Raw genomic sequence first — 15449 nt, 5'->3', positions numbered from 1 at the left:
TATACACGCGAGCAGTAAACTAATCAGCCAAGCGCGGAACGATGAAATCCTGATATAACGCCAAAGGTGTGGTCGCCAAATCCGACTCCGCTCCCCGGCAAATCGTCACCACCCCCTATTGGTCGTGCCCAAGCTTTGGCTATAAATGTTATCCTATGCTCGGCTTGCCGCAGACATGTCCTTGCTATTGTGTTCTACGATAGTGTGTGTTGAATGCAAATTAAAATTTCATATCTGCAGAACATCCAGTAACATGCTACGAGAGATGGATCAGATCGTTACCACTAGACGCGCGGTGCCGTGTAGCGGAAGTAAAGTTGGGGCAGCACGTCCGTGGGTCGTCTCCACCGCGTCCGATGTGACGTCCGAATAATTAAGCTACAGTATGTTAGAATTAATGGGCTAGGCCCATAGCAATTTCTGAAATCTCAAAGCCCATGTGTAAAATGGTAAGAGGTGGTGCTAAGTTTAGTCCCACCTTGGAAGTTGAAGAAGAGTTGGACCTCTTTATATAGTGGGTTCTCTCCACCATTCTAAGTGGTGTGTGAGAAGAGAAAGGGAAAACCACACGCGCACGCTCGCTCGCCTGGCCGGGCCGTGGCGAGGCGAGGCGAGGCGTACATGCGACATGCGCGTGAATGGTCCGCCGAAATCCGGTCTGTCTCCTTGCAGGAGCGCAACTTCCTTTTGCCGTTTTATTTTTATGTCTTGGCAGACAAGTTTTTGATTTCTTGTCCGGTAAGTATACGAATTAGAAACCGAGTCGGTTTGGGATTGTGGTCGCGACACAATACCGCCTCTGGTCCTAATATATATACAGCTACCGGCTGCGGCCTGAGACACACCGAAAAACACCTAGGGTTTTGCCTCATCTCACAACTTGCGCCGCCATCGTAGTCTACTCCATCCCAAACGCCGGCGTGCATCGGCGCGTGGGAGGGCAGGTCTCCGGAACCGTTCGTCTTTGCGATCCTGCACCGGGAGAGGACGAATTAGGTTTTTGGGAAGCGCTGTGCGCGACTGCTCAAATTCGTCATCACGGGTCGTCTTCCGTCCAAGTCGGGCGGTGCTACTCATCGTCGTATTCATCGCCGTCAGCAGCAGATCGTCGCCAACATCGTCATCAACACTGTCGCAGCCATAATAGCTAACGATCAGTACGTCCAACATCCTCTGTTCATGTCTGTTTCTACATCTATTGTTACGTGTTTGCTGCTGTTATGCATGTCTTGCTGTTCTTCTAGTTTGCTAGATTATTGCATGCTAGTATCTCTTCTAGTCATGAATTATTTACTGGAATTAATCATGAACTTGCCTAATATTCCAACAATCCAAAAAACTAATTATAGGCAATTTCCTGAGTTAACTATGGCTGGATTCGCTGATGCACTGAGGCCGGATAAGTTTACCGGTGTGCACTTTAAGAGGTGGCACGTGAAGACCACGCTCTGGCTTACTGCTCTGAAAGTTTTCCACGCTAGTGTTGGTGCTCCAGAGGGAATGACCGACGAAGATCGGAGAAAATTCCAGGAAGCCAATACTATGTTTGTGGGATGCATTCTGAGTGTTCTTGCTGACCGTCTGTGTGATGTGTACATGCACATAAACGACGGAAAAATTCTGTGGGATGCACTGAATACAAAATTCGGTGCAACAGATGCAGGCAGTGAACTGTACATCATGGAGAGTTTTCATGACTACAAGATGGTGAATAACCGTTCTGTGGTTGAACAAGCTCATGAGATACAGTGCATTGTGAAGGAACTTGAACTCCTTAAATGTGTTCTACCCGACAAATTTGTGGCTGGGTGCATGATTGCAAAGTTGCCTCCTTCATGGAGGAATTTCGCCACAACTCTGAAGCATAAGAGACAGGAGATATCAGTTGAAAATCTGATTGCATCTCTTGATGTTGAAGAAAAAGCTCGGGCTAAAGATACCACTGAAAAAGGAGGTGAGGTTCAGCCTACTGCTAACATGGTGCAGAGGTACCCACAGAACAAGAACAAAGGGAAGAACAAACCTGTTTTCAACAAGCCTACCAAGACTACTACCTTCAAGAAGAAGAAGTTCAACAAGGCTGAGCTAGAGTGCTACGCCTGTGGGAAGCCTGGACACTTTTCCAAGGAATGCCCTGAACGTGCAGACCGCAGAGGGAAAACAAGCTCCAAGACTGTCAACATGGTGACCGCTAGCAATACTGATGGGTATGGTAATTTACCTATTGTGCTTTCAGTATTTCAATCATCTTCGTGGTGGATTGATTCGGGTGCTAACGTTCATGTGTGTGCTGACATCTCCCTGTTTACTTCTTATCAGGTCGCAAGGGATTCTTCCGTCCTAATGGGGAATGGCTCACATGCTTCTGTTCGTGGCATTGGCACGGTGGATCTGAAGTTTACTTCGGGAAAGATCGTGCAACTAAGGAACGTGCAGCATGTCCCTACTATGAACAAGAATCTAGTTAGCGGCTCCCTTCTATGTCGAGATGGATTTAAGGTAGTTTTAGAGTCCAATAAAGTAATCGTGTCAAGATTTGGACAATTTATAGGAAAAGGCTATGAGTGCGGAGGCTTGTTCCGCTTTTCTCTTTCAGATTTTTGCAATAAGTCAATAAACCAAATTTGTGCTAATGTTAATGATGATGCAAGTATTTGGCACTCTCGTTTATGTCATATTAATTTTGGTTTAATGTCTCGGCTATTCAGCATGAGTTTAATTCCGAACTTCACAGTTGCCAAAGGTTCTAAGTGCCATAGTTGTGTGCAATCTAAGCAACCTCGAAAGCCTCATAAGGCTGCCGAGGAGAGAAACTTGGCACCTCTAGAACTCATACATTCTGATCTTTGTGAGATGAATGGTGTGTTGACAAAAGGTGGAAAGAGATATTTCATGACTTTGATTGATGATGCGACTAGATTTTGCTATGTTTATTTGTTGCAAACTAAAGATGAAGCATTAGACTACTTTAAAATCTATAAAGCTGAAGTTGAAAATCAACTAGAGAGAAAGATCAAGCGTCTTAGGTCCGATCGTGGTGGAGAGTATTTTCCAAAAGTTTTTGATGAATTTTGTGAGGAACATGGTATTATTCATGAGAGGACGCCTCCCTATTCACCTCAATCAAATGGAGTGGCCGAGAGGAAAAACCGCACATTGACTGACTTGGTGAATGCCATGTTAGACACTGCTGGTTTATCTAAGGCATGGTGGGGGGAGGCTCTATTGACTTCATGTCATGTCCTGAATAGAGTTCCCAACAATAATAAAGAGAAAACCCCTTATGAGGAGTGGGTTGGGAGAAAACCATCACTTTCTTATTTGCGCACTTGGGGATGTTTGGCAAAGGTCAATATTCCTATTCCTAAGAAACGCAAACTTGGACCAAAGACAGTGGATTATGTCTTTCTAGGGTATGCTCAACGGAGCATTGCTTATAGGTTTTTAGTGGTAAAATCTGAAGTACCTGATATGCATGTTGATACTATAATGGAATCTCGTGATGCAACATTTTTTGAGAACATATTTCCTATGAAAGATATGCATAGCATTGCTAGATTTTCTTCTGAGATAATTCCTGAATCTAGTACAACTGATGAATATTTCGAACAATCACATGAGGAAGTCCTTGAGAAGGATAACAATGAAGTTCCTAGAAGGAACAAGAGACAAAGGATTGCAAAATCCTTTGGTGATGATTTCATTGTATACCTTGTGGACGACACACCCAAGATGATTGCAGAAGCATATGCATCTCCGGATGTAGATGATTGGAAAGAAGCTGTTCATAATGAGATGGACTCAATTCTTTCTAATGGAACTTGGGAACTAACTGATAGACCATATGGTTGTAAACCTGTGGGCTGTAAGTGGGTGTTCAAAAAGAAGCTAAAGCCTGATGGTACTATTGATAAGTACAAGGCGCGGCTAGTGGCCAAGGGCTACACTCAGAAAGAAGGCGAAGATTACTTTGACACCTATTCACCCGTTGCTAGAATGACCACCATTCGAGTGTTACTTTCCTTGGCTGCCTCTTATGGTCTTATCATTCATCAAATGGATGTAAAGACAACTTTTCTCAATGGAGAGTTGGAAGAGGAGATCTATATGGATCAGCCTGACGGGTTTGTGGTAAAGGGTGAAGAGAGAAAGGTGTGCAAGTTGTTAAAATCTTTGTATGGTCTGAAACAGGCACCTAAGCAATGGCATGAGAAGTTTGAAAGAACTCTGACTTCTGCAGGATTTGTCACTAACGAGGCTGATAGGTGTGTTTACTATCGCCATGGTGGGGGCAATAGTGTCATATTATGTTTGTATGTGGACGACATACTGATCTTTGGTACAAACATTAATGCAATTAATGAGGTCAAGTCTTTTCTATCAAAAAGTTTTGACATGAAAGATCTGGGAGAAGCCGATGTAATTCTAAACATCAAACTTATTAAGGATGAGAGTGGGATTACATTAACGCAATCTCACTATGTTGAGAAGGTCTTGAACCGATTCGGTTTTATGGATAGCAAGCCTTCTCCAACACCTTATGATCCCAGCGTGACACTCAGAAAGAACAAGAAAGAAACGAGAGATCAATTAAGATACTCTCAAATTGTCGGTTCACTCATGTACTTAGCTAGCGCTACAAGACCAGATATCTCTTTTGCTGTGAGCAAACTGAGTAGGTTCATGTCCAACCCGGGTGATGATCATTGGCATGCACTAGAAAGGGTCTTGCGCTATCTGAGAGGTACTATGAGTTACGGAATTACTTATTCAGGGCATCCTGCTGTGCTAGAAGGATATAGTGATTCAAATTGGATCTCCGATGTTGATGTACTTTACGCAACAAGTGGGTATGTATTTACTCATGGTGGTGGCGCAGTGTCATGGAGGTCTTGCAAGCAAACCATATTGACGAGGTCAACTATGGAAGCAGAATTAACTGCTTTGGACACAGCTACTGTTGAGGCAGAATGGCTGCGTGAGCTCTTGATGGACTTGCCGGTTGTTGAAAAACCTGTACCGGCTATTCTTATGAATTGTGATAACCAAACGGTTATCGCTAAAGTGAACAATTCTAAAGATATTGCAAAGTCATCAAGACACGTGAAAAGACGTTTGAAGTCTGTCAGGAAGTTGAGAAACTCCGGAGTAATAACTGTTACGTATATACAAACAGACAAAAACCTGGCAGATCCCTTTACAAAGGGACTATCACGAAATGTGATAGATATTGCATCGAGGGAGATGGGTATGAGACCCATAGATGTTACACCATAGTAGTAACCCAACCTTTGTGATCGGAGATCCCGTGAATTAGGATCTGGGAAGAACAAGCTATTGGTTAACTGAGGAGAGTAATAACTTATGATCGTCTCCAAGTGAAGATGCAAAACTCTCAGAGCTGTAAGGCTCAGATCTGTAAGGCAGGTTGGCAACATGCCTTAATGTGGTTCTATTGGCTATAATTAGCAAAGATGCTGTCCTACAGAGCAGTCTTGAAAGAACACACCTATATGAGTTCTGACTGTAAACGTCGCAGTCTATGAGATTTGGGTAATCTCTAGTAAGCTCACGAAGAGACCAGGGAGTATGACGTATAAGCTCCAAACCGCGGGGTAGCCTACTGGCGGTCAGGTACTGGTTAAGACTTTGAGTGAAACCTATTCACACAAAACTAGCAATTCAAGGCATAGTCCATTGTCAAGTTGTGAATGGATGTAGCTTAAAGTTCTAGGCAGAAGTTCAACTTAACAGTCTCTGCTGAAACACTGGTATATTAAACAAGTGGTGAGAGAAGGCAAATCTCTACATGGGTATTTGAGATCTGGTGGGGGATTGTTAGAATTAATGGGCTAGGCCCATAGCAATTTCTGAAATCTCAAAGCCCATGTGTAAAATGGCAAGAGGTGGTGCTAAGTTTAGTCCCACCTTGGAAGTTGAAGAAGAGTTGGACCTCTTTATACAGTGGGTTCTCTCCACCACTCTAAGTGGTGTGTGAGAAGAGAAAGGGAAAACCACACGCGCGCGCTCGCTCGCCTGGCCTGGCCGGGCCGGGCCGGGCCGGGCCGGGCCGTGGCGTGGCGTGGCGTGGCGAGGCGAGGCGGCGCGTACATGCGACATGCGCGTGAATGGTCCGCCGAAATCCGGTCTGTCTCCTTGCAGGAGCGCAACTTCCTTTTGCCGTTTTATTTTTATGTCTTGGCAGACAAGTTTTTGATTTCTTGTCCGGTAAGTATACGAATTAGAAACCGAGTCGGTTTGGGATTGTGGTCGCGACACAATACCGCCTCTGGTCCTAATATATATACAGCTACCGGCTGCGGCCTGAGACACACCGAAAAACACCTAGGGTTTTGCCTCATCTCACAACTTGCGCCGCCATCGTAGTCTACTCCATCCCAAACGCCGGCGTGCATCGGCGCGTGGGAGAGCAGGTCTCCGGAACCGTTCGTCTTTGCGATCCTGCACCGGGAGAGGACGAATTAGGTTTTTGGGAAGCGCTGTGCGCGACTGCTCAAATTCGTCATCACGGGTCGTCTTCCGTCCAAGTCGGGCGGTGCTACTCATCGTCGTATTCATCGCCGTCAGCAGCAGATCGTCGCCAACATTGTCATCAACACTGTCGCAGCCATAATAGCTAATGATCAGTACGTCCAACATCCTCTGTTCATGTCTGTTTCTACAGCTATTGTTACGTGTTTGCTGCTGTTATGCATGTCTTGCTGTTCTTCTAGTTTGCTAGATTATTGCATGCTAGTATCTCTTCTAGTCATGAATTATTTACTGGAATTAATCATGAACTTGCCTAATATTCCAACACAGTAACCCTCTACTAATGATGCCACGTCACCACTGTTACTGTTACTAAACTCACTCTGATTCAAATCCCGTTTGAATTCAAAATTCGAAATCAAGTCAAAATGTAAAAGATTTCAGACATTAAAACAAAAGTGTTCAAAATGTGGCAAATAAATCTTAGGTAATTGTGGTGGAGAAATCATCTTTTTATAAAATATTTAGGTGCACTAAATTAATTATAACAACGGTAAAACAAATAATTAAATGCTCTATAAGTCATATACAAATACAAAATACTATTTAAAGTGCCAAATTATTTATGATAGGGATATAGTTAATAATATTATTTTAGGTTTAACTTTTGTACTTCGTAACACTAAAGTAAAATAAAACAGTAAAGGAAATTTATATAAAAAGAAAAATAGAAAACAAAACAATAAAAAAGATAAATAAAACTTGGGGGAAAACCCCCCGGGCCCAGCCGGCCAGCCCACCGTCCCAGGCCGGCCCACCACGCCTCCCTTAACCACCTGGCACCCAAACCCTAACCACCGACACCCCCACTTCCCCCACTCGCCTCTCCCTCCCCCCGATCCAGATCGGATCGGGCCGACCTTGTCGCCCGCCGTCGCGAACGGCGCACCGGTCCCGTCGCCAGACCGCCCCACCGTCGCCGGCGTTCCCTGTCCCCGTCGCTGGTGCCGCCTCGCCAGACTTCCCCAACTACTCCCCGAGCCCGCTGCCATTTCCCTACGGCCCCGCCGTGGGCACCGCACCATCCTCTCTCTTCCCGTCCCGCGCCGTGCTGCTGCGGCTCGTCATGCGCCACGCCTGCCCCTTGCTTGCCGGCCGCGCTAGGCCCGCCGGCCCCGCTCGCACCAGTTACTGCTGTTGCCCTGCTCGCGTCGTCGCAGCGCCCCCGCGCCCAAACCCTGTGCTGTGGCTCGCCATTGGCCTCGCCCCGGCCTCCAGTAGCCCTCATTGCACCCTCAGGCCTGCTCTGGCCGCGCCTCGCACGAGGCCGCACCCTGCCGAGTCACCTGTGCCCCTGCCCTGCATCGCCACCGCACCGCTCGCCCCGTCGCCGGCCCCTCCCGATGGCCGTCCTCGCTCGCCGACCGCCTCCTGCGCCGGCGCTCGCCTCCCACTGATGCCCGCATCCGCCTGACGATGTGGCCTCGTAGGGCCCGCCTCCCGCGCCCCGTGCTGCCTTGCTCCTGCTGCTCTGCTGCCGGTGCCGCCGCCCTGCGCCGTGGCCTCGCTCGCCACCGCTCCGCCCACGCCCCATCTGCAGCCGCCCGGCTCCCCACGTCGTCGCCCTGCTTCCGCCCCACGGCGGCCCTGCCGCTGTTCCACGCCGGTGCGCCGCCCGGCCGTGTTCGTCGGCGCCCCACAGCCACCCCGCTCGGGTGCCCAGCCGGGTCCAGGCGCCCGTTCGCCCGCTATGGCCTTTGGCCAATGACAGCCGACCCCAACCCCCAGAACGTTTTAAAAAATATAAATAAATAAATATAATAAATAAATAATAATTAAATTAATTAATTGAATTAATTAACCTAATTAACTGTGTTTTGTTAACCTAATTAACTAATTAATTATGTTTAGTTAAACTGTGTCAATGATGAGCGGCCCCACTTGTCAGTTTGACTGGTGAGCGGTCAGAGTTGACCGCTGACGTCATGCTGACGTCATAAATGCTTTTGATTAAATTACTATTAAATCTTGAAAATGATTAAATTTTTATAAATTAATATAAAATAATCCGTAGCTCGGTTGAAAATATTTTGTACATGAAAGTTGCTCAGAACGACGAGGCGAATCTGAATACGTGATAACCCACCGGATCAATTGTAGCCTCTTTTGATAAGTAAGAGTGTAGAACCCAACGAGGAGCTAAAGGTAGAACAAATATTCCCTCAAGTTGTATCGACCACCGATACAACTCTATGCACGCTTAACGTTCGCTTTACCTAGAACAAGTATGAAACTAGAAGTACTTTGTAGGTGTTGTTGGATAGGATTGCAAGAATATAAAGAGCACGTAAATAAAAACTAGGGGCTGTTTAGGTAAATAAGCAATAAAGTTAGTATAGCGAGTGTGGAAAAGTGGTGGTAGGAGTTGCGAAATTGTCCCTAAGCAATTTACTACTTTACTAGACTGATAGCAAGTTTTATGTGGGAGAGGCCACTGCTAGCATGTCATCCCTGACTTGGAATTCTATGCACTTATGATTGGAACTATTAGCAAGCATCTGTTGGGAATCGTAGCATAATTTAAAATTTTCCTACGCTCACCAAGATGCATCTATGGAGTCTACTAGCAACGAGGGGAAAGGAGTGCATCTACATACCCTTGTAGATCGCGAGCGGAAGCGTTCCAATGAACGTGGATGACGGAGTCGTACTCGCCGTGATCCAAATCACCGATGACCGAGTGCCGAACGGACGGCACCTCCGCGTTCAACACACGTACGGTGCAGCGACGTCTCCTCCTTCTTGATCCAGCAAGGGGAAAGGAGAGGTTGATGGAGATCCAGCAGCACGACGGCGTGGTGGTGGATGTAGCGGGTCTCCGGCAGGGCTTCGCCAAGCTTCTGCGAGAGAGAGAGAGGTGTTGCAGGGGAGGAGGGAGGCGCCCAAGGTTGTAGGTTGCTGCCCTCCCTCCCCCCACTATTTATAGGACCCCTGGGGGGGGGGGCGCCAGCCCTTGGGAGATCAGATCTCCAAGGGGGGCGGCGGCCAAGTGGGGGGGAAGGGGTGCATTGCCCCCCAAGGCAAGGGGAAAGCTCCCCCTAGGGTTCCCAACCCTAGGCGCATGGGGGGAGGCCCAAGGGGGGCGCCCCAGCCCACTAAGGGCTGGTTCCCTTCCACTTTCAGCCCACGGGGCCCTCCGGGATAGGTGGCCCCACCCGGTGGACCCCCGGGACCCTTCCGGTGGTCCCGGTACAATACCGGTAACCCCCGAAACTTTCGCGGTGGCCGAAACTTGACTTCCTATATAAAATTCTTCACCTCCGGACCATTCCGGAACCTCTCGTGACGTCCGGGATCTCATCCGGGACTCCGAACAACTTTCGGGTTTCCGCATACATATATCTCTACAACCCTAGCGTCACCGGACCTTAAGTGTGTAGACCCTACGGGTTCGGGAGACATGCAGACATGACCGAGACGCCTCTCCGGTCAATAACCAACAGCGGGATCTGGATACCCATGTTGGCTCCCACATGTTCCACGATGATCTCATCGGATGAACCACGATGTCGAGGATTCAGTCAATCTCGTATGCAATTCCCTTTGTCAAACGGTATGTTACTTGCCCGAGATTCGATCGTCGGTATCCCAATACCTTGTTCAATCTCGTTACCGGCAAGTCTCTTTACTCGTACCGCAATGCATGATCCCGTGACTAACGCCTTAGTCACATTGAGCTCATTATGATGATGCATTACCGAGTGGGCCCAGAGATACCTCTCCGTCACATGGAGTGACAAATCCCAGTCTCGATCCGTGCCAACCCAACAGACACTTTCGGAGATACCCGTAGTGCACCTTTATAGTCACCCAGTTACGTTGTGACGTTTGGCACACCCAAAGCACTCCTACGGTATCCGGGAGTTGCACGATCTCATGGTCTAAGGAAAAGATACTTGACATTGGAAAAGCTCTAGCAAACGAAACTACACGATCTTTTATGCTATGCTTAGGATTGGGTCTTGTCCATCACATCATTCTCCTAATGATGTGATCCCGTTATCAATGACATCCAATGTCCATAGTCAGGAAACCATGACTATCTGTTGATCAACGAGCTAGTCAACTAGAGGCTTACTAGGGACACTTTGTGGTCTATGTATTCACACATGTATTACGATTTCCGGACAATACAATTATAGCATGAATAATAGACAATTACCATGAACAAAGAAATATAATAATAACCATTTATTATTGCCTCTAGGGCATATTTCCAACAGCATCCGCAACTACTAACGTTCATTAAGGTAAAACCCAACCATAGCATTAAGATATATTGGTCCCCCTTCAATCCTGTATGCATCAATTTCTATGCTAGGTTGAAGCTTCTGTCACTCTTGCCCTCCAATACATAGTCCTATCAACATACAACTAACCCTATGGTGTGATCCACGCGCGTGCTCATATGATGGGCACCAAAGGACAACAACATAACCACAAGCAAATTAAACAATCATAGCAATTCACCAATTACCGATAGGACAACGAAAATCTACTCAGACATCATAGGATGGCAACACATCATTGGATAATAATATGATGCATAAAGCACCATGTTCAAGTAGAGGGTACAGCGGGTTGCGGGAGAGTGGACCGCTGTAGATAGATGGGGGAAGGTGATGAAGATGTTGGTGAAGATGACGGAGGTGTTGGTGTAGATTGCGGTGATGATGATGGCCCCGGCGGTGTTCCGGCGCCACCGGAAGAGAGGGGGAGAGGGCCCCCCTTCTTCTTCTTCTTCCTTGGCCTTCTCCCTAGATGGGAGAAGGGTTTCCCCTCTGGTCCTTGGCTTCCATGGCATGGGAGGGGCGAGAGCCCCTCGAGATTGGATCTGTCTCTCTCTGTTTCTGCGCTCCCAGATTCTGGCCTTTCACCGTTTCTTATATTCCGGAGATCCGTAACTCTAATTGGGTTGAAATTTGGACACGATCTCTATCCGGATATTGCCTTTCTTTTTTTGCGGCGAAAGAAGGGCACCAACCTCCTTACGGGGTGGCCACGAGGGCCCAGGGCACGCCTGACCCCCTGGGGTTGGCTTTCTTGCGGCGAAAGAAGGGCACCAACCGCCTTACGAGGTGGCCACGAGGGCCCAGGGCGCGCCTGACCCCCTGGGGCGCGCCCCCTGCCTCGTGGCCCCCTCGGGCATCGTCTCGCGTTGATTCTTCTTCCCAAAATTCATAAATATTCCCAAAAAAATCTCCGTCAGTTTTTATCCCGTTTGGACTCCGTTTGATATGGATTTTCTGCGAAACAAAAAACATGCAACAAACATGAACTGGTAGTGGGCACTGGATCAATATGTTAGTCCCAAAAATAGTATAAAAAGTTGCCAAAAGTATATGAAAGTTGTAGAATATTGGCATGGAACAATCAAAAATTATAGATACGACGGAGACGTATCAATACGCAGTTCGTTCGTCCGACACACGTCCCTAGCATAGCGAACATGCAACAATCCACCTCTGTTTCATCTGCCCGAAAACGTCAAACACCGGGAATACTTTCCCGGATGTTTCCCCCTTCGCCAGTAGCACCTAGTACCGCGTTATAGCACACCTAGCACCATTATATGTCATGCCATGCATCGTCATGCACCTGTTTGCATTGTATTTATTATTTCTTCCCCCTCTTCTCTCCGGTAGACTACGAGACTGACGCTGCTGCTGCCCCGATCGACTACGGTGTTGACGACCCCTCCTTCTTGCCAGAGCAACCAGGCAAGCAAACCCCCTTTGATCAACCAGATATCGCCCACTCTCTTCTATCTTATTCTTGCATTAGGTTTGCTACTGTTGTTGATTCGATAGCTCCTATTCTGTTGCATAGCCTGTCATTGTTGCTACAGCTGTTGATATATACCTTTACCTGCTATCATAATGCTTAGTATAGGTTGCTAGTATTACATCAGTGGCCCTACACTCTTGTCCGTCTGCCATGCTATACTACTGGGCCGTGATCACTTCGGGAGGTGATCATGGGTTTATGCTATATACTATTACATACTGATGTTACTGTTCGGAGATGAGGGCTGAAGGGGCAGGTGGTTCCATCCAGGTAGTGGTGGGCCTGGGTTCCCGATAGCCCCTTGATGATTACTTTGTGGCGGAGCGACAGGGCAGGTTGTGACCACCTAGGAGATAGGTGGGCCTGGTCCCTGGTCGACGTCCGCGGTTACTTCAAAATAACACGCTTAATGAGATCTTGGTATTTGATCTGAGTCTGCCTACGAGCCTATACGCACTAACCAATTACACGGGAATAGATATGGGCACTCGACATCGTGGTATCAGCCGAAGCCTTATTGATGTAGGCGGTTGAGCGGTGCGTGCCGGATTGGACTGGAACGCCTGCTCTTGTATTAGGGAGGCTAGGTATGCTTCCGGCCGCGTACGTAACGTGCAGGTGTGCAACGGGCGATGGGCCCACACCCCTGCGCTTAGGATTTAGACCGGCGTGCTGACCTATCTCTTGAGCCTAGGTAGGGCTGCGACGTGTTGATCTTCCGAGGCCGGGTATGACCCAGGAAAGTGTGCCCTGCCAGAGGGATCGAGCGTGTTGGGTAATGTGGTGCACCCCTGCAGGAAAGTTTATCTATTCGAATAGCCGTGCCCCTCGGTAAAAGGACGACCCAGAGTTGTACTTCGACCTTATGACAACTAGAACCGGATACTTAATAAAACACACCTCTTACAAGTTCCAGATACAACCCGGTGATCGCTTTCCCACCGGGCCACGAGGGGGGGATCACCGGGTAGGATTATGCTATCGTTGTTACTTGATGATGCACCTGCTACTCTCTTCTACATGCTTCAAGATGGAGGCGGCCAGAAGCGTAATCTTCGATAGGACTAGCTATCCCCCTCTTATTCTGGCATTCTGCAGTTCAGTCCACAGACACTACCCATTTCATTGATATCAATGCCTATGTAGTGTAGTTCCTTGCTTGCGAGTACTTTGGATGAGTACTAATGGTTGCTTTGCTCCCTCCTTTCCCCCTTTCCATTCTTCTCGGATGTCGCAACCAGATGCTGGAGCCTAGGAGCCAGATGCCACCTTCGACGACTACTACTACATCGAGGGTGCCTACTACTACATGCAGGCCGCCGACGACCAGGAGTAGTTTAGGAGGATCCCAGGCAGGAGGCATGCGCCTCTTTCGTTCTGTATCCCAATTTGTGCTAGCCATCTTATGGCACCTTGTCTAACTTTATGTCTGTACTCAGATATTGTTGCTTCCGCTAACTCGTCTATGATCGAGCATTGGTATTCGAGCCCTCGAGGCCCCTGGCTTGTAATATTAAAGCTTGTATGACTTATTTATGTTTAGAGTTGTGCTGTGATATCTTCCCGTGAGTCCTGATCTTGATCGTACACATTTGCGTGTATGATTAGTGTATGATTGAATCAGGGGCGTCACAAGTTGGTATCAGAGCCGACTGCCTGTAGGAATCCCCCTTCCAAACTCCTTGGCCGAAGTCGAGTCTAGTCATTGCAAAACTGTTACTAACATGGCTGTGTGGCTTACGGGCATGATACGTCTCCAACGTATCTATAATTTTTGATTGTTCCATGTTGTTATATTATCATTCTTGGATGTTTTACAATCATTTTATAGCAACTTTATATCATTTTTTGGGCCTAACCTATTGACATAGTGCCCAGTGCCAGTTGCTATTTTTTGCTTGTTTTTTACATCGCAGAAAATCAATACCAAACGGAGTCCAAACACCGCGAAACTTTTTGTGGATTTTTTATGGACCATAAGACCACCAATGGGCCAGAGCAGCACCTGGGGGGGTGCTCTAAGGGGGGCACAACCCACCAGGGCGCGCCTGGGGGCCCAGGCGTGCCCAGGTGGGCTGTGCCCACCTCGGTGGCCTCCCGCACCCCCTCTTTGCCCTATAAAATCCCAAATATTCCAAAACCCTTCGAGGTAGCCCTAGATCAGAAGTTCCACCATTGAAAGGCCTCTGTATCCATGAGATCCAATCTAGACCCAGTTTCGGCACCCTGCCGGAGGGGGAGATCATCACCGATGGCCATCTTCATCATCCCGGCGGCCACCACGATGAGGAGGGAGTAGTCCACCCTCGGGGCTGAGGGTTTGTACCAGTAGCTATGTGTTTACTCTCTCTCTCTGTCTCTCTCGTGTTCTTGAGATGTCACGATCTTGATGTATCGCGAGCGTTGCTAATATAGTCGGATCATATGGTGTTTTCCCCTCTCTATCTTGTTGTGATGAATTGAGTTTTCCCTTTGAGATTTCGTTGTTATCGGATTGAATACTTTTATGGATTTGATAACACTGGATATATTTCTTGCAATTGAATACTCGTGGTGACAATGCAGTATTGTATTGATTCACTTGATATATGTTTTGGCACTGAACTCGCGGATTCCCAAGGTGACATTGGGGTAATCTACGCATAGGGGTTGATGCACGTTCTTGTCTTTGTTTCTCCGGTAGAAATCTTGGGGCACTCTTTGAAGTTCTTTGTGTTGGATTGAGTATTATGAATATGAATTTGCTTTGGTGTTATTTTAGTACGAACTCTAGGATAGATCGAACAGAAAGAATAGCTTTATGTTATTTTAGTACGAACTCTTGAATAGATCGAACGGAAAGAATAGCTTTGAGGTGGTTTCGTATCCTACAAACAATTTATTCTTATGTTCTCCGCTAGATAGGAACTTTAGAGTGATTTTTCATCATACTTTGAGGGGTGGTTATATCATCCAATTATATTAGCATTGTTGAGAGATTGCACTAGCGAAAGTACAAACCCTAGGCCTTGTTTTCAAGCATTGCAATACCGTTTGTGCTCACTTTTGTTACTTGTTACCTTGCTGTTCTTTAGTCTTGCTATTACAAAAACCAATATCTACTATCCATA

Source organism: Aegilops tauschii, chromosome 3 (assembly GCF_002575655.3).
Source record: "Aegilops tauschii subsp. strangulata cultivar AL8/78 chromosome 3, Aet v6.0, whole genome shotgun sequence".
NCBI lineage: Eukaryota > Viridiplantae > Streptophyta > Magnoliopsida > Poales > Poaceae > Aegilops > Aegilops tauschii.
This window is presented reverse-complemented; position numbering follows the sequence as displayed.